We start from the raw sequence: 25,566 nt of genomic DNA on the forward strand, positions 1-25,566 counted from the left end.
ATTGTTGATAACTCTGAACAATTTCTCTAGTTGGTAAAGCAAATTTTTAAGAAATCTTCTGTCATGAACGGGCTGCGTTCAGGCAGGAATTGGACTCAAATGCAAACTCACTAAAGCAAAATGTGAACTCAAAATACAGTTTTGTTGCTGGGAACACAGGGAGCAATACAAAACTAAACTGGGAAAATCTACGAATATGAACTCCTGGGGAAACACAGGGAGAGACACGCAGCCATGAGGGAGGACACAACAGAGAACTGAGGGAGACGCTGACCTAAATTCACAGAGGAATAACAAGGAAGTGAGAACACACTAGGAACACAGCTGACACTAATAACCATAACGTGACAGGGGAGACTGGACTGAACAGAATGAACACGAAAACGTGGGACCTTCACAATAAAACAGGAAACATGATGTGGGAGTGGAGGAGAGGCAGACGAGGGAGCGAGGGAACACGCTGGGGAAACATGGAAAAAATAGAAAAAAACATGAAGGGAACCACGGCACAAGAACTCACACCACAATATAAACACAGACACATAGAGAGACACAGAGGGCAGAGACACAAGGGCGAATCCAATAAACTAAACTGAACAACCTAGGAACCGCAGAATAAATAATGAACTAACAAAATACAAAAACACAAGAAAACTAAGAACGCTGGGTAAAAATGACCAGGACCATGACATCTTCTTCTGTTTTTTCATATATACACTTAATGGCCACTTCATTAGACACACCTAGTCTATTGCTTGTTAATGCAAATATCTAGTGAGCCAATCACATGGCAGCAACTCAGTCTGCAGAAGTTCAAAATGAGCATCAAAATGCAAAGAAAGGTGATTTAAGTGACTTGGTAAAAAGTCCCATGGTTGCTGATGGCACGCAGGTCTAAGTAATTCAATACCTGCACAGTCATTTTTAGGGCTTACTTAAAATGGGATGGCCAGACTGCTTCAGGCTGAATAGGAAAGCAACAGTAACTGAAATGACTGCTTGTTACAACCAACATATGCAGAAGAGCATATCTAGAAGTGCAACACATAAAACCTTGAAGCAGATGTGCTCCATACAGCAGACCACACCTGGCACCACTCCTGTCAGTCAAGAACAGGAAACTGAAGCTACAGTTTTCACAGGTTCACCGATACAGGACTTCTTGGTCTGATGAGTCTCGATTTCTGCTGCAACATTCAGATAGCAGAGTCAGAATTTATTGTAAACAAAATGAAAGAAAAATCTTCTGGTGTAAGGGTGTGGGAAATATTTTCTTGGTACATTTTGGCATCATTGAAACCCCACAGCTTACCCGAATATTGTTGTTGACCTGGCGACAGTGTACACATCTTCTGATTGTTGCTTCAGCATGATAAGGTACCAACAAAGTTCAAATAATCTCAAACTGGTTTCTTCAATATGACAGTGAGCACTGATTTGTACTCAAATGGCCTCCAGAGTCACATGATCTGAATCCAATATAGCACTTTTGAGATTTGGTAGAATGGGAGATTCATATCATGGATGTATAGCTGACAAATCTGCAGCAGCTGTGTGATGCTGTCATGTCAGTGTGGTCCAAAATAACTGAGAAATTCTTCCAACTTGTTGTTGAATCTGTGCCACATAGAATTTTAGCAGCTCTGAAGGCAAAAGTGAGTCGAATGCAGTATTAGCAAGATGTAATATAGTGGCTAGTGAATGTATATAATGTGCGTAGTTGAGGTTTTGTGGTACCTTCGCTGTACTTAAATGTTATATAATATAGTATGAGATACTTGGAGTCAACTACATTTCCAAATGTAATCTACCTTTTTATCCACCTGCTTGCATTTGACAGCGATAACATTTCCTTTTTCAGCTTTTTATTCTGCTATTGCTGCTCTTACTTAAGCAAAATAAGCACTTAAATTATCAATAACTTAATAAAGCTTCACATAAGCAGTCCAAGGATAGGTTTAATATTGCTCTTATGCTTGACTTCTACATCACCTGTCTCTCTCTCCTGGAAATGTTTAATTAATTCACAGTTTAATTCATCGCACCGAAACTCCAGTGCAGAAAAAACAAGACAAATAGGACGTCTGAGTTATCCCCTTACAAAAAAACACTTTTTATGTCTCAGGTATGTAGATACGATATAAAGCACTGTGCAAATGTTATGGATCTTATAAGGATGCCATGTATGATTGATCATTCTACAGACAGAAGAAAACAATAAAACGCACAAGCTGTATTCGAATTCTTTACATTTAAAAGCGTTCCCCACCCAGCCAGCAGGCAGGTTCTTTCAAATGCTTGAGGAACTTTGCACAATTGTGTGAATTTAAGCTGTCTCAAGTGCTTCTGTCACTTTTGTAATCCCACACTGATTCCATCTCGGTCTGTGGGGGCCATACCATCTGGTGTAGGACGCCTTGTTGTTTTTGTAGCTGAAGATAAATCTTAATTGACTCTGGCTGTATGTTTGAGGTCATTGGCTCAAGAGTTGGGAGTTCGCCTTGTAATCGGAAGGTTGCCGGTTCGAGCCCCGGCTTGGACAGTCTCGGTCGTTGTGTCCTTGGGCAAGACACCTCACCCGTTGCCTACTGGTGGTGGTCAGAGGGCCCGGTGGCGCCAGTGTCCGGCAGCCTCGCCTCTGTCAGTGCGCCCCAGGGTGGCTGTGGCTACAATGTAGCTTGCCATCACCAGTGTGTGAATGTGTGCGTGAATGGGTGGATGACTGGATATGTAAAGCGCTTTGGGGTCCTTAGGGACTAGTAAAGCGCTATATAAATACAGGCCATTTACCATTGTTGTGTGCTACGGACTGCATTTGAGCCCGATCAGATGCCGCTACGATGGTGTTGCTTGATGGGCAAAAGTTTCAACATCATTTGTAATAGTTTAAAAAAAGGAATACATTTTGTAATTTGATGTAATCAAAATTGTGTTAGCCTGATGATTCCTAATAGCTACCTCTTAAAAACTAAAAACCCCATCCAAAAAGTGCAGCCGGCAGATTAAATAAAAAAACTACAACTACCATTTGACCTAGATCTGCTTCCTAAATAAACAACGTGTGCATCTCATCGGCCAGGAAATTGCATTAGTGCACATTAAAGCGACCGTGGAGGGGGGTCACAAGCTGTTTCCTCGGGAGACGCTACCTGCCTGTATTATGTGCAGGAGAGTGAGAGAGGGGAGGAAGGAAAAAAAAAACCTGGGATGCTGCTGTTGCATTTGAATGTGTGCCAGAGAGATCCCTCCTCTGTGTCCTTCACTGCCTCATTTCACTTTGTGCAAAACAGCATCACACCCTCTATTCCTCTGCCCCTTTCTCTCTCCCCGCTGTCTGAGTGACACCTGATATAGCTAGGATGAGCACTGTGCATGTTTTTGTGTGTGTTTGTGTGAGTGTGTACTGCCGGTTGTAGGTCTGCATGTTTCATAAAAGTCAAATTGTCCCATTTGTTCATCCGAATGACCTTAATTTCAGCATGCCTCCTGGCTCTGCGTCTGTGTGTATTGACCAGACATTTTAGATTCGGAGCCAAGATGAGTTACAGCAGTGGAGATGATGCACTGTCACTGCAGAGGTGCAGAGTTAAAAGCTACACATACTGAATGAAAAGGAGACCTTTTCTTTCACTGGGAAATGAAGACAGATTCGCTTGTGAGCACCTCAAATGACTTCGAAAAAGACTGTAAGAGAGGGGCAAAAATAAATAAATAATCCTGCTTGATAACAGCTGAGGAGGACAGTGATTTAGAGACAGTAGATGGGAGTAGACTGCATATTGATCAAACACCCTCTTCCCCTTTAAATATAGATTTTAGAGAAAATGTGAAGGAAAGTAATTTACTTGCCAGCTATTTCCTATGGATCACTGTGTGCAAATCAATCACTTGTGGAGAGATATTATCACTTAGAGTTAAAGAGTTTCTCACTTTGAAGTAAAACGCCAGATGTCAGTAACTTTGAAAGCAGTTAATGGTGATGGCAAGAATTCGGTATTACCTCTTCTTTGGACGTTAGCTGTTGGCTAATCCCAAACTGTTTTAACAATGTTGAGGTCTGGGCTGTGGGGAGGCCAATCCATGACCGATAGTGTTCAATTTATGCTTTTGTATCCATGAATGCTTTTACTGCATTGACCGTGGGTTTGGGATCATTGTCATATTGACAAATGAAACCGTTAGCAGAGGGTTTAGAACTTGGATCAAAGTCTGATGGTACATTTCAGATTTCATAATTACATCAATTTTGACAAGATCCCCAGCACCACTACCTGACATCCAGCTCTAAAACCATCACAGAGCCTTCATTGTGTTTTACAGTAATCACTCACTAATGATTCAAATCAAAAGTTTCCCATCTGGATTCACCACTCCATCAGACCTGTTGCCACTGATTTTCAGACCAGGGCTTGTGTGGAGATACTTTAGTGTTTTCTCTCTGTTTCCTTTCCTTAAGAAAGACTTCTTGACTGCCACCTTTTTAACTGACATCATCTCTGAGGAGGCTTCAGTGATCAGCTAAAAATGCAGGATCTACCAGTGTACCACTGTGTCAGATCTCTGAATAAAATAAAATAAAATAAAATAAAATAAAATAAAATAAAATAAAATAAAATAAAATAAAAGGAACTGCTATAGGTAGTTTTCAGGCCTGCCATTAATTGACACTGCACACCGTGCTTGGATATGTTTTCAGCTAAAACCTCTTTAAGAATCACCTTGTTGCTGCCTAAATGCTATTTTATGCCTTTATAACCACATTAGCGTTGGAATTTTACAAGTATTAGATAAAAGAAATGGGAAAAAATATATGCTTTGTCACAGTTAGTAAAAAAGTGCCTAAAGATAAAATGTAAAATTGGTTCTTTGCTGAGTTCTCTGTTCTGTGTAGACACAACACTGGTTCATCCCATTAGTTAGGAGCCTTTTTATGATTTTAATGATTCATATGTCAGTGTTAAGTAGCTTCTGAAAATCGTAAGGAACAAGGACTGGACTGGAAATGAGTAAAAAAGCAGCCAGTGTCCAAGGAAAACCATCCAGAGAACTATTGATCAAGCGCACTTTATTCAGGCTCTAAACTCTCTTCTAAACCCAGTTATTGCAGTCACATGTCAGCCATTGTTGTTGTTGATGTTTGGTTATCTTTTCATATACAGAGAAGGTTTCAGTCGGCAGCACTTTGTCAGATATTTTTTTAACAGTTTTATTTTTCTTCCTATGAATGAAGAAGCTACTTTTTTTAGGGATATGAAAATAACTTAGACACAGCTCAAAAAACTATTCATCTCTCTGAGCTCATATAGCCAAATGTGCATTGATGGATGAGTGATCTATTAATTCTTAAGGATAATATTCATAATTTAAAATAGCTGAGATGTGTTTTGTGTGTGTGTGTGTGTGCGCGCGCGCGCGTGTATGTGATTGCATTACATAACTTTCTTCCATACAGTAATGCTGTATCACTGTGACAGAACTGGCAGGTGAAGGAAGGTTCAATCCCCACGATCTCCTCTCCGAGGCGCAGTAATCTAGCGTTTGTCAGAGTAGGAAGTGCAGTTTGCGGTAACAGTGAATTGAAAGTACGCCATAAATATGGCGCCAAAAGAGTTTTCAAGCTGATGATAAGAGCTGATTTTTCTCTCATTCTGTGTTGTCTTTTTTATTTTTTTCTTTCCCGGGGGGTGGGAGGGAGAGGGCTAGCAAGAGAAGACCCGCCTGTGCATTTGTGCAGAGCGGTGTGCACGTACACAGCACCGGGCAGAGGAGTGGAAGCGAGGCAAGGCACCGGAGCAAGTGAAGAAGACGAGGAGGAGAGAGCGCTGTGTTTTATTTTTGAAGGAAGGGGACGTTGCGAAACTGGCTTGCAATATTTACTGACTCATCGCTTGGAAATAAAGCAGACCCTTTTTTCTTTTTCTTTATTTCGTTTTCTTTTTAAATCCTCGCTTCTCCTCCTGCTCCTCCTCCCGTGCGGCTGGCACCGGAGAGGAAAACAGTCGGATTTTGACACCACGTTTGGGGTTGCTTTTTGCAAAATGCGACACGCTTTCCTGTGAGCGCTATGTTGTGCGCACCTCGCAGCCCGTTACGCCGTGAACGGTAGCAGGACCGGCCGCTGCACCCGCTCCGTTTGTTATTGACTTGTGGAGGCTGTATCTCATCCTGGCTGCCACTTTTTTTGGCTGGGGGGGGATTTTTATTTCGGATTTGGACTCGGTCGTAGGTCTTTGCAGAGCTGACGCGCTGTCAACACACCGAGAGGTGAGGTGAGGTGAGGGGAGGGGAAGGGACAGTCCTGTCACCTAGCGTGGACCAGGAGCCAGCTTTTTTAGCTGCACTGCTAACAGCCTGCCAGGGCACCGAGTGGGCACGCTGAATTAGTCCTAAACCGCCTCCGCTGTTGAACTACATGTGCCTGGCTCCCAATGATCTCCTAATCTCTGGGAATCGCCCGCCGTCCAGGACTGAGGACGTCTCTGTACCCGAAGCAGACAGCGATCAAGGTAAAATAAGAAATAACGCTGATTTAGTAAAAAAATAAATAAATAAAAGTAGAAGAAAATAAACATCCGAAGTCCACTTTGCTGCTGCTGCTAGTGCTATATCAGAGCTAGGCTAGCAGCTGTGTACGGACTTTCTCGCAGCGGACTTGTGAGTTACAGTCGCGGCTGTGGCGCTCCGCCAGTGAGCGGGGCAAACGGGTCCAGGAGAGGTGGCGATGTTGTGGGTGAAGCGTGGGGATATGCGCTTTACGTGTTGCAGTGAAGAAAAGACAAACAGCGCCTTTGAAAGCAGAGCCGGTGCACTCACTGCAGGGACATGAAATTAACCGGGGAAACTCGGGCCATGTTGTTGTGCTTGAAAAATGTGACGTGAACGAGCCAGCTCCCCCCGTGGGAATCAAAAGAGTGCGAGCTGGTTAGTTGGAGCGTATCCAAGAGTGTGGTTATTGTTGTTATTATGCATTTATATTTTTTCGGGGCGTAATTGTTCGCGGCAGTGGGGTGAGTCGTGTGGGATATTTTAAATATAAACAATGAAAAAAAGAAAACTTGCGGGGGTGTTGAGGGTCGCACACATGGAGAGGCGCATGAGGTGAAGTTGTGAAGAGAGGAGGAGGGATGGGGTGGGGTTGGGGTGTTGGTGGCACCAAACAATTTGCAGGCCCTGGGGATTTGCAGGTTTCTTCACTGCTCGGTAAATGGAGGGAGGGGGGTTCGGGCAAAAGGGACCAGCGGAAGCTGTACTGCTTTTAGGAAGGCTGGGCACGCAAGCATACACACATCAAGGAATTAGAGCAACTTCTCTCTGCCCCCTTCACCCCATCCCCCTTCCTCCTGCTTCGTGCTGTGCTGATCTAGCTGGCGTCAGAAAAGGGGGGGCTGTTGTTTACCTCTAAGTCAGAGCTCTCTCTGAGTGTGGCAGATGCATTCATACCTGGAGGGGGGGGAAACAACAACACCACCAGGACATGACACGTGGATGCAGATGGTGATGCTGCAAGTCAGATGTCTGCAGGATTAATGTGTTATAACTGGGGCATTTGCCTCCTGTGTGATTTTTTTTTTTTTTGTGGCCACCTACTCTTCAACATTTGCCTGGAGCACCTCCAAAGAACACAAGTATATCTGCCTATTAGTGCTAATTATTAATGGATGGAGCAATTTATCAATTTTTTTTTTTTAGTTCAGAAAGGCTGAAGTGGCTCTAGCGTTGAATCAATTGAATTGTCTGGAGATTTGTTAGATGTTCCCAGTAGTGACAGCCTTCCCTCCCACCTACCCTTCCTCACACACGCATACACATGTGCATCATTATCATCATCATCACGATCGCCACTTGCAAGCAAGACCTGTGCACATATGCCAACAACTCCACGTGCTTCATGCCTACTCTGATCCTCAAGTATGGATGCAGGTAGCGATTACACAGATGCGCACAAATACATACCTTCACCTCAGATTGTCTTCCTCACACAAACACAAACACAGACACACAACCGTCCTCCTCCCGCTGGGTATGAAACCGGAGATGAGTCACGGTGTGTGGGGGTATAACAGCTCTCTCTCTATCCCTCTAGCCCCTTCTTAATTTTTTTTTCATATCTTTTTCTGATGCAGTGCTATCTTGTTCTCACTCATGCTCATTTCTCTCCCGCTCCCCACCTTCCCTCCCTCGGGTCTCTCTTCGCTCGCCTAGAGACAGTGGTTGTTTACAAAATCAGCGAATGGGGATGAGTGCTGTTGTTATTTTGCTTCCACATTTTTGATGACAGCCCTCCAGCCAGTCGTCTGTATTTCAGTTGCTTCTTCATCTTCCATTGCTCCATCTCATTCAACTCTCCCTCTCTTTCTGTACTCCATCCACTCTTTTGTGCTTTTCTCCACCAACTTCTCCATCATCCATCCATCGATCCATCCATCGTACCGCCACTCCCTTCACACCATGTCATTTGCAGACCTTTTAAGCCTCACATGTGCCCGTACTCACACGTGTGTCTAGGCGTGGGTGTAGTGTTGCGTGTGTGTCTGTGAGTATTAGTGTCTGCTGCGTTAAGCGCTCAGCTCTGATTGGCTGGAAAAGGGGGTAAGGTCCCCCACGTGGTGTGTTGTATCGCATTAGCTGGCTACGTAGGTGATGATGAGGAGGAGGAGGAGAGATGCTGTTCATGAATGGACGGCTGACGTCACTTAAACCGTACCCTCAATCCGTCACACACACACACAAATGGATGTTTTTACGCACATCGCTGATGAAGGCTGCGAAAGCGTGTATAGTTTTTGTTGTTGTTGTTGTTGTTGTTTTGTTTTTTAAGAGTTAGATTTGGAGATTTGTCGTATAGGAAGGATGGGAACCAGCTGAGCGTGTGTGTGTGTATGGCCGCCTTCAGGCGTGTTGGCTAGCTGTCATGTTCATAGCTCTCTGCTCTGATCTGCTTAGTAACCAACTAACTAACCCAGCAGCATGTGGGCTACTAGCTGAGGAGGATTTGTGTATCTGTGTCACAATACTGTAACTGTTCAGCTGAAATTTCTTGTAGTTTGAGACGATTAAACATTCTTAATTTTTTTCATTATTATTGTTACTTTGTGTTTCCTACATGCTTTTTCACAGCACTATTTATATATTTGCCCCCTTCCTGATTTCTTCGTTTTTGCATACTTGTCACATTCAAACGTTTATCATTAGACAAAGATCAGAGTAAATGCAAAATGCAGTTTTTCAATGGTGATTTAATTTATTAAGGGATAAAAAAGATCATTCAAAACCTACCCTGTGTAAAAATTGCCCCCTAAACCTAATAACTGGTTGTGCCACCGCCACCCTTGGCAGCATAAATTGCAATCATGCGTTTGAGATACTCACCAATGATAGTCTTTTACATCACTGCGGAGGAATTTTGGCACACTCTTCTTTCCAGATTTATTCGAGGCTATTTCGGCATGAACAGCCTGTCTAGGGTCGTGCCGAAGCATCTCAATTAGATTTAAGTCCGGACTTTGACTGGGCCACTCCAAAACATTCATTTTGTTTCTTTTGTTTTTTGAGATATTCAGAGGTGAACTTGCTGGTGTGATCATCAGTTACAGCAAAGTGTCCAGGTCCTGAAACAGCAAAGCAGCCCCACATCATCTCACTACCGCCACCATGTTTGACTGTTGATATGACCTGACCTTAACTGAGGCAAATAAGACCAGCAGTCCTTTAGATGTTGTTTGGGTTCTTTTATGACAACCTGGATGAGTCGTTGATGAGCTCATTTGGTAGGTGGACCATTACTGGGAAGGTAATACCACTGTTGACTGTCGCTGTGGTTTATTGAAGTAATAAAGTCTTAGAAATGCTCAACAGGTCTGGCACTAAGACTGGCAGCTGCTTGTAAAGTTGAACTCAGCTTTCCAAAAAAATATGGTTAATCAGTTTTTTTCATGATTTAATATGAGGAGTGGCATAATTAATTTTGGATAACTCAGGTTTGGATAACTCTTAATAAATGAAATCAGCATTTAAAAGCTGTATTTTGTATTTAACTGGAATATTAAAATGTGTCTGATGATGACAAATTTAAGACAAATATGCTAAAAAAATCAGGAAAGTAGAAAATACTTTTAACAACAAAAACTTTAATGTTTTATTCAGAATAAATTCATATGTGGAGTTGCCATTAGTTCACTTACAGTTTAGCTTAGTTCAGATTGTGTTAATTAGTTTGTCCTGCACAGATTTTTGTCGTGTCTTAGAGGTTTTGCAGCACGAAACAAACCATGTGTTGGCTTAAATGCTGCAGGCATGTTTTTATGCATTACCCTGATGTGTTCTGTCAGTGTTTGCTCGAAGCAGATGACCCCGCTGTGGCCTAGAACCTCATTAGCGGCTTCTTGTGCGTGTGCATGCGTGCACATGCTAACCTGCTGTTCTGTGAGCAGGAGATGACGTCAGACTTCAAGGGGAGAGGGGGTGTTTTCATTTTTATATATTTTTTTCTCGTGTCACTGTGAGTCAGCCTTGTTATTAAGGGATAATTGGAAAGTCTGCACACCTGCACAGAACACTGGCGAGGAGGAAAATGTGGAACATATTTCAAGAGAAGACTTTTGCAGGAGTAATTGGAATGTGCTTCCTAACTGTTTGGTCTGCAAAACCTGTCCCTTGTTGACTGAATGAGAGCAGTGGATGCTGCGGTGCACCAGATGTTTTTTCAGAAAAATTAATGATGCTTTTTTTTTTGTTTTGTTTTTTGTTTTGTTACATTTTACAGGAAAGCCTTTTTGAACAAAAACTGTGTCGGGAAAAAAAACTTGTTATTATAATTTTTTCATATCAGTGTAATGACTATTTCTGTCAAACTTAAATGTAGAGCATTATAAAATTATATTTTAAATAAAAAAAACTTAGGTATATATAGAACCTGCTATTGTTTTTTGTTTTTTGTTTTTTTTTTTTACCCTGGATGTCCTTTCCGATGCAGCTCCAAAAGGATTTGTGACAGACTGAACGTGGGGTCTTTGCTTGTTTGGAAATTTTGTGTGAAACCACAGATGTAGGTCTGACCGGTCGAAAGCTTCAAGTCTTACGGGAGAACACAAACAAAATGGAAAAATAAATTATTTGATTAGTTTAAAATAAGCAAAGTGGGTAAATTCAAGAAAAATTCACATGTAAACAAAGGAGAAAATAAGCAAAAATGAGCTATTCATTCAGCTCTGGTCCTCTTATGGCAGGACTGTCTCAACGAAGTGGGCAGTCAGGATTATATATGGACTAGATGTGTGACCGGATCACAGATCTGATGTTGGAGTGTCGCTCGCACTCCTGACATACTTGTATACTGTGTACAGCTGCAGTGGCTGCTGGATGCATTAGTCTAACCTGTTATGGCTCTAACTCTATACCCATCACATCAATGGTTCAGCACTGTGCTGCTCTCGTTGTCATTGGCCTTTCGTGTTGTCTGTCAAAACATGGTTTGAATGACTTCTGTCGACTTTATATTGGCCGTCTCATGTTGTAATTGAGTAAAGCTAGTTCACTATTAGAGCAGGGCGATATGACCAAAAATATTTATCACGATATAGATTTGAAAATTTGCGATAACGATATAACTGACGATATAATTGACACTAGACAAAATACTTTACAACTCCACAACTTTATTAGTGAAAAAAACCCCATCAATGTATTTTCACTTAAACAAGCAGCTGTTTTTTACATTAAAGTTGTATAAAAACGTAACAGTGCAAATGCAAATTCCTTGCTGACAGTTTAACCAAAAGGCATTTCCAGTGGAAACTGGCCGACATATCCTCAGCATAACCATGTTTAATATCCACAAAACTTAAAAAGAGGTTATACACACACAATACGGTAATATTATGTTGAAGCGCAGTACGTATCACTCCGCGAGGCGCCTGCCTACGATAGCCGTAATGCTCCGACAATCCATCAAGCGCTGCGGGTTCGTAGCTTAGCAAAGTCGTACTAAAACATTTGACAGATTTTCGAGCGCCGTGTACGACATAAAATCGTTTCGAGGTCAGTAAACACAACCAGAATTCATACATAAAGCACACGGGATTATAATCTGTCGACTTTCAGAAAAATCAAAGGATTGATTTTAAGTGTGCCGTATTTTCCAAAAAACACGGTAATAACGACGGCCCGCTAGCATGCTCTACCAAAAATAGTGCTTTGTTGTGTGTCTGACGGACGAAAGCCAAACCAGTTCCACACCACTGAAGTTGGAGCATTTTTACAAACCTAGTTCATCCGTTTCATTCAACGATCCGCTTTCGCCCTTGTCATTCTGCGTCGCCGCCATGTGCGTATGTAAACAAAGGCACTGCGCATGCGCGTTTTACCCATATTCTATCGTGATATTTCATTTTCTTGTCGTTGCCCAACATTATACCGGTATTACCGTGAACGGTATGATATGGCCCAGCCCTATTCACTAGAATTATTTTTATAGTGGTATTGCACAGGAATTAGCACATATTGCTTTATCCTTTTTTTCTGATACTGTAAACCAGCCCAAAGTTTCAAATAATGAGGGATTATGCTTGTGTTGCCCACAGAACTGCTGCAGTAGCAAAGCAGGGCATGCACGCTTGTGTATGCACACGAAAGAAAGCTCACCCACCCTTTATTAACTGAAGTAATATGTAATCCCATATATGCTTTTTCAGAATAAATAGCAGAGAACAAAAAGAATCTGTTGCAATAAGTTCCTCATCCTACAGACAGACTTCAGTGCTATCGTCTTGGACTGCAGCTGGTGGAGGTAGTCCTTGTTCTACTCTGTAGCCTCAGAGGACTACAGAGTAGCAGCACTAGCTGTCAGCCTGCTGCAGGCTCTGGTTAGGGTGACCCTCCTGCTCACAGTGGATCTCCAGAGGAGTATATCATGACCAGCTGTGGTCCAAGAAGGTAGAATTAGAGTTTGTCTGAGGGGCCACTGCTGTATGCAGCGACTGAACTGTCAAAATAAGAGCAAGGGTATTTGGCAAAACCTATTCGAGTGGCCCTGAATTTACACAGGCAGCAGATATCCGTAAGATATCTTCAGGCACAAAACTTTGACTATGAGAAGCCTCATCTATTTAATGTTCAGACTTTTTGTTTAGATGGGGCAGCCAATTAGCTTAAAGGGAGGGTTACATGCTGCACCAAGGCCTAATTTAATGAGGATTATTTTGATCTGTAAATTATGCAAACTAACTCGAGGCAAGTGAAAATGGGGATAATAGGACCCTTTTAACTACATCAGCCGTACTAAGAGATGCATATTATATGTACATGTGTTTAAGTAATATAGTATATCTGTGAAAATCTGTGAAATATTTAAGTTAGTTTTAAGCACACAAGATGTAGGGTCATTTCTGAAAATAGAGGTGAAGCCCACAGTTGTAGAGTCTCAGGTGACTCGTGCACAAAGTTAAAAAGCAGAAACATTTAAAATGTGTTATTATGCTCAGACACATTTTCCCCTTTCTTCCTGGTTTGCTGGGTTATTCTCTTCTCTCTCTCTACCTCCTACTCTTATTTCCAGGGGAAGAAAATAAAAATAAAAGTCTAGTTGTAAGCACATTGATGGACAGGCTGACAGATGCCGCCTGAGCTCCTGATGGGAAGAGTTTCAGGAGTAGGTATGTGTATGTTTTTGTGCTGAGCGAGGGGAGTAAACAACAGATAGAAACAGTATGTCCGGCCTTCCTTTGCTGTAGGAACGCACGGTGATTCGAGAGGAAAATAAGCCTTTACTGCGCTTATTTGTATTTAATGTACATGTGTCGAGATGCTACATGTGTGTTTTGAACTGCCAGAAATTAGGATAAACTTAAAAGAGAGGCAGAACAAAGGCGATGAGTTGTTGAGGAGGTAGTCGAAGACAGCGACAGAGGGAGGTGAAAGGTAGTAATAGAAGATGAAAGACAAGATGTAGGGTAAAGGATGGGAGGTGCAGGTAGTCGGGGTTACTAGAGGGTGAAGGGCAGAGTGCTCATCCTCAATCTCTGTCCTTGTCGTCCTTCCTTCCAAAGGCTAATGAACTCCCGATGGCAGTGGAGACGGGAGCTCTGGATCAGCCTTCCATCTCTCTGTGTTTCTCCCTCCCTCCCACCTTCCCTCCTCCCACCTGTCGTCCCCTTTTGCTCTTTCTCCTCCCGGGTTTTTGGCAGAGCCCGAGGCTCCCTGGCTCCGATTCACCTTCTTTATTGTTTGTCAGCAGATTTTAGGAGATGGAGCGGGAGGCTTAGTTAGAAAATGATTTGGACCTCAGCCTTGTTCCCGCTTTTTTTTTTTTTTTTTTTTTTTTTTAATTCCCTTTCATTCTCTCTCCTATCTTTCTGTTTTTCGCTCACTCATCCCTGCTCCCATAATGCAGCGGCAGCAGCAGGAGCAGTGGCAGCATCAATAAATATTGTGTTAATGTTCTGGTGGCTGGAGCCAGCAAGGTGCTAAAGGAAATCTATTTGATTTCTGTGGCTCTTTTGTTTGGCCTCTCAGGTTTGTGTGCATATATGTGCGTGCACATTTGGTGTAGCAGCATTAAGTGTGTGTAAAGGTTTTTGTCTTTTGCTCCATTTATTCCCTCTTCATAACGCAAGCGCACTTCCTCTCTTCTGCTGCCGTCCTCAGAGTTTCCTTATTTTCTTCCCGAGTTTAACACTGTTTTACTGAGACGGAGTCCCTTAAGGATTTAACTGCTTCTTTATAGCTAGCATGAGCATTGTACTTAGAAACAGACACTGTCGAGGGAAGCTGCTTGAGGTATTGATATGCATAAAGTAAACTAGTTTGTATGTGCGTAATGCTACAAGGTATATGTGAGATCAAAGGGTTCAGGTATGGTCTATCTGTCAGGCAGCTATTTTTAGACTGAGCTATTGTGTAAGGTATTCCTAGAAAGCATTTTATAACCCTACCTACTTTGTCTACACTGCAATGCTGGGCAATTATTGAATTACGTGGGTGTGATTGTCTGATTTTGATTCTGATATGTTCATTTGTACAAGCCCATTTTGCTATTTTTGGTTGTAATCCTAAGGATGTAAACAAAGCAGTTTGTAACTCATTTACACATCTCCCTCCATGAGCCCTGTCCCATCTGGGAATGCCTGTACTTCCACATATGTGTCTTATAAATGCTTCTACGGCCGAATTTGATCGCACAGTCTTTCCTCGAGCTTGTCCATTTTGAAAATAGCTGTGATGGCAATGGCAAATGCACAAGGTTATCAATAATGAGAGTTGTACAAGCTGCCAAAAGAGCAGCAAAGCACAGCTTGCGTGGATGTGATGTCATTTTTGGGAGAGATTGCTTTCCCTTTGGTGTGTTTTAAGTGATGTGTATTTTTATATTTGATTAGGCAAGCACTGCTCTTCTTGGTTACCCTGCTTTCCCCGATGTAGTGCCACTGCACCCACCACAGTTTTCTTGTCATGAAGGTCAGCGGTCCCCAACCCCCAGGCCACGGCCCGGTACTGGTCCGTCAGTTGTTTGGTATCGGGCCACAAGAGTTGAAATTTATGGTTTTCAGGGTTTTTATCAATAACTCGGTTTCACTGGGTCTTTTCCCGTGTTGTAGTTTCGTATCTTATTTTGAAAGAAACATTTAAGCGTTACCATAGAGACCAGAGAGCATTAAGGAGCAGAGAGGAGGATGTTAATTTTAATGTTACTGGCTCATTTCAGGAGGACGCTGCTAATAAAGTTACACAATTACACAGTGAATTCGCGTTTTTTTTATTATATTTACAAACTACCGCAGCTTTTGTCTTGGTCGTATCGTTTATTTAGTTGTATTTATCTGCGTCAGCTTATATTGTCTGACATCTATTCAGCGTGCAATAGACATCAATTGTCAAAAGCTGATATATTGATCAAGTCGCCTGAGTCTATAAAATACTGAAGCTGCTTTTCTTATGGTTGCCAAAGTACATTCAACCAGTGGATTGGTACGTGTCAGTGGAGGAAAAAGGGAAAGGAAAAAATCCTAATAACAAAAAATAAAGTTACTAATAAAGCACCTAAATCGTAATCGTGAAATGGAAACAATATTCCTTTAGAAGCCTTTACAAACTGTCGTTTCTAGCATCGTTAACGTTCTTCATTTAAACCATGCTACTGCTGGCAGGGGGTCTTTGTCTTTTGCTTCTCTCTTATGTTACGCTTCACTTAGGGAAGCTTTGCTCCCCTGAGAGCAATACCAGAAAACTAATTCACTTTACGGAGACAACAGTCTTCTGTATTTGACATGAGTAGCAAGTTTCCTTCCATTCGGCGGATCCCCACGGAGCGTTCAGCGGGAGGGGGGGACCACAGGGGAGAGGGCTGATGGGAATGGTGATGGTGATATCAGCATCAGAGAGTGACTCATGACTGCTCTTAAGTGGCTCTGAGCCTAACAGTCAGTTAGATGTGAAGGGGTGGAGGTGTGTATTACCGAGTGAGGTCGTGAGCGCATGGAGTTTCCGGCTGAGATGTTGAGTACTGCTGTGTGCTGCGGTTTGTTTTCTTTTTCACTTCAGGTTTATTGGTGGTTTCTACCTTTGTGATGGAGCTCTCACTGTATCAGTGGGTTGCACTATACAGCAGCCTGTGTTTAAAAAATGTATTGAATAGCTGATCCACAACTTATTCCTTTTTTTGTTGAAATGCTGAAGGCTAGTTTCTTAGATATCCTAAACCCAGAATATACGTCTATCTCCAAGAGCTGAAAGTTAGCAGCACCATTTTAGCAGAGTTAAACCATAATATTGAAGCAGCTTTTAGATGTTGCCTTCACATGACCTTCTCACCACCATAAAACCCTGGAAAGGGTACAGACTGCACAAACACAAGGAGTCCAACTCAACTCCTAGAGCAGCAGTCCCCAACCTTTTTTGCGCCACGGACCGGTTTATGCCCGACAATATTTTCACGGACCGGCCTTTAAGGTGTCGCGGATAAATACAACAAAATAAAACTAGTACCGGTACCGAAAAAAAGGAAATTTATTCATAACACACGTGAAAAGACCCAGGAAAACCGAGTAAACGATAAAAACAATAACAAAATAACGCTGAAAACCGATAAAAACCCTGAAAACCATACATTTCACACCTGAGCCTCAACTCTCACGGCCCGGTACCAAACGACTCACGGACCGGTACCGGTCCGAGGCCCGGGGGTTGGGGACCGCTGTCCTAGAGGATGGAGGAGGAAATTCTAGTTCCCTGTCACTGTCTATGCAGGATGCTTTTGGTCACATTATTGAGTTTGAGCCACCAAAGAAAGTGAAGCACGAGCCTGTGCACAGTCTGCGCGGACAGCTGTATTGATTACAGCAGAAGTTGTACGTATCTGTTCCTTCTGACGTGTGAGGATGGACAAATGAAAAACTTGCTTTAAATACCTCATGTGTTGCCATGATGGTCTGCAGCCATGATAGCAGCTATTTGAGGCTTTGCTTACACATACACGCACAAGGCAGTACTTTAAGTTTAATGCTTGCCATTTGTAATATCCCAAAGTACTGGATGTTTTGAACTGACAGTGATACTAGTTAAAAAGTTAGTGCGTAAATGGCCTGTATTTGTATAGCGCTTTACTTAGTCCCTATGGCGCTTAGTCCCCTTAGTCCCCAAAGCGCTTTACACTACATTCAGTCATCCACCCATTCACACACGCATTCACACACTGGTGATGGCAACCTACATTGTAGCCACAGCTGCCCTGGGGCGCACTGACAGAGGCGAGGCTGCCGGACACTGGCGCCACCGGGCCCTCTGACCACCACCAGTAGGCAATAGGTGAGGTGTCTTGCCCAAGGACACAACGACCGAGACTGTCGGAGCCGGGGCTCGAACCGGCAACCTTCCAATTACAAGACGAACTGCCAACTCTTGAGCCACGATCACCCTAGACAAAGGGCTTGCATGAAGATTTGTTGAAATATTACTGAGATACACTCAATTGGCAAATTTCTAATTAGCCAATCACATGCTAGCAACAAAAATGACTTAAGCGATGGCATGGTTGTTGGTGCCAGAATTTGCTGGTCTTGGCATTTCAGAAACCGCTCATCTACTGTTACTTTCCCCATAACCGTCCCTAGGGTTTCCAGAGAATGGTCTGAAAAATAGAAAAAGTCCAGTGAGTCGCACCTCTCTGGGCGATGTTGATGCCAGAAGTCAGAGGGGAATAGCTAGATTGTTTGAAGGTGATAAGAAGGCAACGGTAACTCAGTAACTGCTCGTTACAACCAAGGCACACAGAAGAGATCGAACTTTGAAGCAGATGTGCCACAGCAGCAGGAGACCACACCAGGTGCCACTCCTGTAAGCTCAAAAGAGGAAAAGGAGGCTATAATTTACATTGGCTTACCAAAAGTAGACAAGAGAAGTCTGGAAAAAGGTTGCCTGGTCTGATGAGTGTTAATTTCTGCTGCAGCATTCAGATAGTAGGGCTAGAATTTAGTGTAACCACAGTGTAACCATGTTTTGATGGCTGCTTCCAGCTGGATACACACCATGTCACAAAGCTTAAATCATCTCAAACTTGAAAAGGACAAAGAGTTCACTGTACTCATACGGCCCCCACAGTCATGAGCTCTCAATCCAGTGGAGCACTTTTAGGATGTGGAGGAACAGGAACTTTTCATCATGGACCAGAATTTCTGAGGAATGTTTCCAGCACCTTGTTGAATCGGTGCCACGCAGAATAAACTACTACCAAAAACCGTAGGCGCACCATCCTTCCAGAATCATGAGTGCCTACACAAAATTTCGTGGCAGCTTTTCTCAGGACCAAAATTGAAATGTTCCCTCTGAATGTTTACTTGATAAATTAAATTTTTGATCAATCATCAATCATTTGCGACAAATTTACCGTATGCGCCAGAACAAAATCGCTGCATTACACATCCTTGATAGTCTAAACTAGAATAGCTTCCAGTTATATTTTTTCACACAGTGATGCCATCGAGTCCCCATGTTTGCCAAGATTATTAACATCTTAATGCCAGATAAATCACAGATGGGAGTGACACGTCCAAATAAACGAACTACACACAAAACTTGTTCTAACCCGTCGCACTTCATCTAAACAGAACACCAAAAAAAACTTCTTCCTCTTGAAGTGTCAGTGTTGAAAGCTGGATCGCAGCCTAATACACTTAGCACGAGAAACGCGCGTGTGTTTCGCTACCTTTCATGTTGCGATGTGTGAGTTAGTCGCCGCCTCCTTTCTTGCACACCTGTTAGCATGAACCTGATGAAGATGTTTGATGTGTGTGTGTGTGTTTTCTCTTCTCCCCCTTTTTTTTCATCGAGCACATACGTCTCTGTGTGCATGCACATACGTTTGATGTTGAGGTAAATACTTGATACCCAACATCACACACAAGTAGACACCCACTCTGACATTTCGATTCTTTCAGCTCATTCACAACAGTTGCCCTATTTCTCCATCTCTGTCTCTCTCCCTGGTCTCCCCGCCTCACTTTATGAATCTTTGTGATTCCTTTCTTTGGTGCTCTTTCTCTCTGTACCTGTCAAACTCTCTTTTTCCTACCTTGTCTCCAGTGACTGTCCAAAAATAGCTGTGTGTGTGTGTGTGGGTGTGTGTGTGTGTGTGTGTGTGTGTGTGTGTGTGTGTGTGTGTGTGGGTGGATGAGAGACGGGTTGGGGAGAGTGAAAATAGACTTGGATGTGTGCGAGCGTAAGCGTCGCAGTCTTCCCTGCGTGCCCTCTAGCAGTTGTTGTCTTGCTTGTGCACGCAGCATTAGGTCTGCACAGGAACACACACTTCATTAATTGATTCCTGTCCATCGCATCTCATTTTTTCACCCCCCCCACACACACACACACCGCCATGAAGGAAAGGAAAGAGTCAGTATTGATGAGGTGATCAGTAAACTGGGTTTGAACAGAGGATTGAAAGTGAGAAAGCGTCAGGCAAAGAGTGAGCGAGAGGTGGAATTTACCAAAAATATAAATAAAATTCAAGGACTTGAGGATACAGAGAGCAGCAGCGAAGGAGATTGGATACTGTGATGGAAAGAAATGATAAGGTTAGAGGTGGAAAAGTGAGTGATGGAAAGGAAGCGAGTAAAAGAAAAAAGAAGGAAGAGAAGAAAGTCGTAAGTGGGCGGGGGGGCGCAGCTCGGCGTCCTCCAGGTTTGGATGTTGCCAAAGGCTTTTAAGATTTTTTATTTTTATTTTTTTAGGCTCTTTGTTCCCCGGGCAGGCAGGTCTTTACTCTGTTCAATCAAGCTACACACAACATTAGGATCATAGCGAAAGAGACACACAAATAAACACACACATTAAATGCACAAATACACAAATCTTCTCCCGCACGCACACGGAGCACTGCCTCAGAGAGATGGCTTGTTATGAAGCAATTTATATGCAAGGATTCTTTATCAAACCGACTGACCTCTGGCAAGTCGAGGAGTGCTGAGCACTGGCCAACTGTTTGTGTTTGTGTGTCTGTGTGTTCGTGTGCGCTGAATGACAGGAAGCTTTACTTCCCGGGTTTTGTTGTTGTTGGTGCTTGCGTCATTTCGGCGCGTGTACGTGCGTGCAGCTGCAGAGCACCTTTGCTCATTTGCACTGTTTAACTATTCATTTTTATATGCTTGTTTCTCTTTATGAATAATAAACCAGCATGTATCCCAGCCTCTCTTAGGTCGTGCATACGTGCCCAGATGTTCCAGCAGTCACTTAATGTGTTTTTATTGTTGATGGATCTGTTTTCTTCTGACAGCCAGACTGCATGCTCATCTCAAGAGAGGGCTGCACGTGTGCGTGTGTGTGTGTGTGTGTGCGCTCACTGGGCTTCTACAGCTACAGTCTCTTAATAATAGATCGCCATCATGGTAACCGTTGTTGTGCTGACCTTAAGTGCTGCACAGTGCTAAAACAGGCACCGGCCACCGACTAGTGTTTTCCTGCTGAAGTAAGTGCACCGTCATCCACAGTCTGTCTCTCTCTGACTGGGGACAGACAGACAGCCAAGCAGAGGAGCGACATACTTGCAGACAGTTAAACAGATGGCAGGCAAATGGGTAGATGGGCAGAGAAGCAAAGAGTCAAGCAGTCAGACAGACAGAAAGACAGATGGCAAGCTTATAGGCAGACAGACAGGATGACAAATGGGATGCAGCCAATCATAGATCTGGAAGCTGGGGGACGGAGAAGAAAGACTCTTTTTTTTTTTTTTAAGTCAGACTAGGCCAAATAAAAACTCGAAATAATCTTTTACGATGCAAATGTGCGTTGAGCTGCACACGATCACACGTGGGTTAACTAGCCGTGATTAATCTCAGACCCTCAATCAATCGCTCAGTTGAGAGGAAGTGAAATGCTGTGGACTTAGAGTATTGATAAGGTATTTAAAGCAAAGCGAGCACATTTTTTATTTCAACGCTCCTTAATGTATTTTCTGCTTTTCCCTGGTTTATTTCCTTGTTTTTAGAATTGTATTTTTTTAGTTTTAGTTTTATAGATGAAAGAATTCATTCAGTTATCAGAAAGAAATCACCCGTCAGCTGCTCTACAGGAAAAATCTTTGTTGTTATAGCATCCCTTGTTATTTTAAATGATGTGAAAGTTTTAGTCTTGCTTTTGTTTAGAGGAAACTTACTTCCAAAGGAAGTGACAAAACTGACGGAAAATTTGAAGCGTGGAAAGGTGGCACAGTCCCACTCACGGTGTGATTGACAGATCGGATTTGACTATCTGAGTGCAATACCTTTACACATTTACTCTTGCCCGAGGTGGGCCGTATGCTGCTGTCAAGATGTTCTAAAGCAAACAGTGCTTTTTTTTATGACACCTTATTTCCCGTTTTCAGCTGTAGTAGCATCTGCTCACTTAATAACGGTGCTGATGAAGTTTTACTGGCTGCAGCGACACACAGTGATCCCTATAAAATGATCACAAGAGTGGACTGTGAAACTCTGCAGGATGCCATGCATGCTGTCAGTATTAGCTTTACTTTTGGGAACTTCTTTAAGTGTTAACATGGTTTTAGAATTAAGGTACTAAATAAAACTTGCAGCTTTGGGGCTTTGAATTTTCTCCTAAACGTTCTTAGGGATAAAGAGTTTAAAGCCTGTCCTAGCATACACAGAATTAGGTCTGATTACTTTTAAATGTATCCTATTACTTTAGGATTTTATTCATGTGACTTTATGAGGTCTGCTGTGCTATTACTGGGTTCAACCCTCTTTTTTCTTGAGAACTGTGTTAATTGTTTGTGACTGGAAACATTTCTCAGAGATTTTGGTCCATATTAATATGACAGTAAACTTTTTTCATGCTTCTTCTATTGCCCAATTTTGGTGATCGTCTGAAAACTACAGCCTCAATTTCCTGTTCTTATCTGACACCAGTCCCATCTGGTGAGGTCTTCTGCTGCGTTCAGAGATGGTCTTCTGCATAACTTGGTTGTAACGAACAGTTATTTGAATTACTGTTGCCTGTATCAGCTCAAAGCAGTCTCGCCGCGCTCTTTCCGTGAGTTATGGTCAGAGGGCCTGGTGGCGCCAGTGTCCGGCAGCCTCGCCTCTGCCAGTGCGCCCCAGGGTGGCTGTGGCTACAATGTAGCTCGCCATCACCAGTGTGTGAATGTGTGTGGATGGGTGGATGACTGGATGTGTAAAGCGCTTTGGGGTCCTTAGGGACTAGTAAAGCGCTGTACAAATACAGACCATTTATCAGCTTTGGAGATCATAAGAGTTTCATGACTTCAAAAATCGGTGTTTCTTATAGTATTATTTGGAATGACGACTGTATTCACTGCCCAAACGTTGTAGCATATGTTTTAGGAAGGCATCAGACCTCCTTGCCTTAACGGGTTACCAATTTACATCATATATTTATCTGTGCCTTATTTTGTCTGGTGACTAAACCCTGGTCTTTTAATTCAAGAAATTTTAATTTGGTGTGTGAAAATTCCCAAGCTTTGTTTACTTTAGTTTTGCCATTTTAGATTCTCAGCGGCTTCTTGTGAGAAACGTCACAAACAAATTTAAACAAGTGAAGCGAACTCCCAAAAACACCTAAGGGACATTCGCTTTTTATGACTAACTGTGGTAATTTCACCAAGGAGTACTTTCTCCTTCATTTTGATGTGAGCTGACAGGCTGCACCTCCTTTGCTTGCTGCTTTCACAGTGCAGTTAGATTGGTGAGTGCATGCACTGGAGCATTTTTAATAAATGTGATTTAATTGTACAGACTCGATGGTACACCTTTCAAAGTGAATAAAGTTTCTGAAATCTTGCTTCTAACATGCACGAATGTGAATTCATCCTTCGTCTTTGAGGAGCATGCGTACTTGGTGTCTGTGCTGTAGCTCACTCTACTCTATATGAACTGCTAAAACCAGCTGAGTCATGAATTTCTTTCCCACCTGCTGTTCGCTGCCCGCGTACGGCCTTTTTCTCAAGCCTTATATGTTGCACATTTCAGAGGACAGTCCCCTTTAAACATTCAGTCAGACACAGTGCTCTCAGCAGTGTCATAGTCAGCCAATTAATTAGCTCCCCAGGCAACTTGGCTTTTCCCAGCATGCATTAGTCAACATTCTCACTGTAAATGGTTTGGGCTGACAGAAAAACCATGAACAGAAAATGTGGCTTATACCAGCTAATACCTAAGGTGTCTTTCTAAGCCCGGTAAAACTCACCGACACGTGCGCGTGCACACATACGCGCAACATACGTGTGTGTGCGTATACATATTTGTATCCAGAGCATTACGCAGCAAAGCTCCACCTAGTTTTAATCTCAGCAGAAGTGTAATCAGCCAGAGTAACTGGGGAAAAAATAAGTCACACCAGTGGATTCTGCTAGAGTAATATGGACTAGATTGCACATGACAGCTAATCTGAATTAATCTGAGCTGAAGGAGACCGGACTGGTTTTTGAAGGCAGACTTTAAAGGCTGATAGTAACATCTTAACGTTAAGCAAAGGGATGATTACCACTGGATCAATCACACCATTCCTGCATATTAATTGGGACACGCGGTTTGATGTGGAAAAATTTTGGATGTTTTTTGTAGTTTTCCTGCGTATGGAACAATCAAGATGCAATTAAGGTGCAGACGCTCAGCCTTAATTCATTGAAGCTAAGTTAATTAACCACTGAGGAATAACATCCATTTTTATACACACTACCCTATTTTCAGGGGCTTAAATATAATTGGAAAAATTAAACTGATTATTTTTAACACTTTGTTAAGACTGCCTGATGTCTGGAAACCACAGACATCACAATTTGTAATGCATTGCTAGGCCTTTATTGTAGCTGTCTTCATTTGTAGTTTGCTTTTCTGCCTTCAGTTTTGTTCTCTGGTTGTAAAATACATAGTTAATAAGGTTGAGATCATGTGATCAGCTCAGCCACTGAAGAAGATTCTGCTTCCTTACCTTTAAAAACTTCTGGGTTTACATTAACAGTATGTTTTGGGTAATTTTCCATCACTACTGTCACATGCCTGAAAGAATAGCTCTATATACCGCAGAGAGCTTCTGTCTGCTTCTGCTTTCTGTCACGCCATCAATAATTATAGTAACCCAATGTGACTGGAAGCCACACATCCATGCATCCCCGTGACACCGGTATGTTTTGCAGGTACTGCGTTATGCATAGGCTTGTAGCCCATTCCAAGTTCCCACCATTCGGGTACAGGTTGATCTTAGTTTCTTCTGTCCACTCTGGTGATCATCAGTATGAGCCTTGTGTGCCTTATGATGGGCTTGGAGAATAATATACCTCCTTCCTGGAGCAAAACTGCTCATTTACGTCTGTAGTCCCGGGCAGATCACATAAAAATGTAAATCATTGAAAGGATCCTGCGCTCATCTACCTTTGTGGGAGTCTGTGGACATCTATGGTTGGTCATGATGTCGAGCTCAGCGGCCACTGATTTGGTCATTCCTAATAATCCTGCATTTTGTCTGAGTTATTATTATTATTGTTGTTGTTAATTAAGTTAATTATTTGCCTGTTTCACATGCATTTGGTCCTCCTGTGACTGGATGTTGTGGTTCCCAGAAACAGCTTCCAATAGCAAATACCACATTTGGAATTAACTCCAGACTTTTAACAAGCTTTATTTATGGGAAAAAATGAAGAAAAAAAAATCACATCTGGCTCATGAAACAGGGAATTGTCCAATTTCATTCAAGCCTTAAGTCCTCACTGTGTAATACAATAATTTTGGGCAACCCTTTGAATTACAGCCGAGAGTCTGCACCTCAGTTGCGCTCTGATTGTTTCCTCTGATATCTGTTGTGGTGTAAAGAGGCAAAATGGTGAAAATTAGAGAAAAAGAGAAACCATAACTCTTTTGGCTCTTTTTTTGTTACATACTTGGGCCACAGGGCAGCGGATAGCATGTCAACACCTACAGTGTGTATGAGTGAGTATTTGAATGTGGTCTCCGTCTCTTTGCCTGTACGCTTGGTTTTTTTTTTGGTTACTGAATTTAACTAATTCTGAATTAGATGAAATGGAGACCAGGTTGTGATGCATTTTTTTTAAATGAACCAGATCAATAGGAAATG

General features: G+C 42.5%; 1 protein-coding gene across 3 annotated transcripts in view; it reads left to right on the forward strand.

The window, feature by feature from the left end:
* The first annotated feature begins 5,707 nt into the window (after positions 1-5,707).
* Positions 5,708-25,566, forward strand: part of jade2 (jade family PHD finger 2) — a 233,130-nt gene continuing 213,271 nt past the window's right edge. For all 3 annotated transcript variants that reach the window (XM_085364657.1, XM_085364658.1, XM_085364659.1), the window contains exon 1: positions 5,708-6,506. The gene's annotated coding sequence lies outside the window, so the exon portion shown is untranslated. The remainder of the gene's footprint in view (positions 6,507-25,566) is intronic.

This window comes from Diplotaxodon limnothrissa, linkage group LG10, assembly GCF_057381915.1.
Source record: "Diplotaxodon limnothrissa isolate DT_005_m linkage group LG10, D_limnothrissa_male_GT1.1, whole genome shotgun sequence".
In the NCBI taxonomy this organism is placed as follows: Eukaryota; Metazoa; Chordata; class Actinopteri; order Cichliformes; family Cichlidae; genus Diplotaxodon; species Diplotaxodon limnothrissa.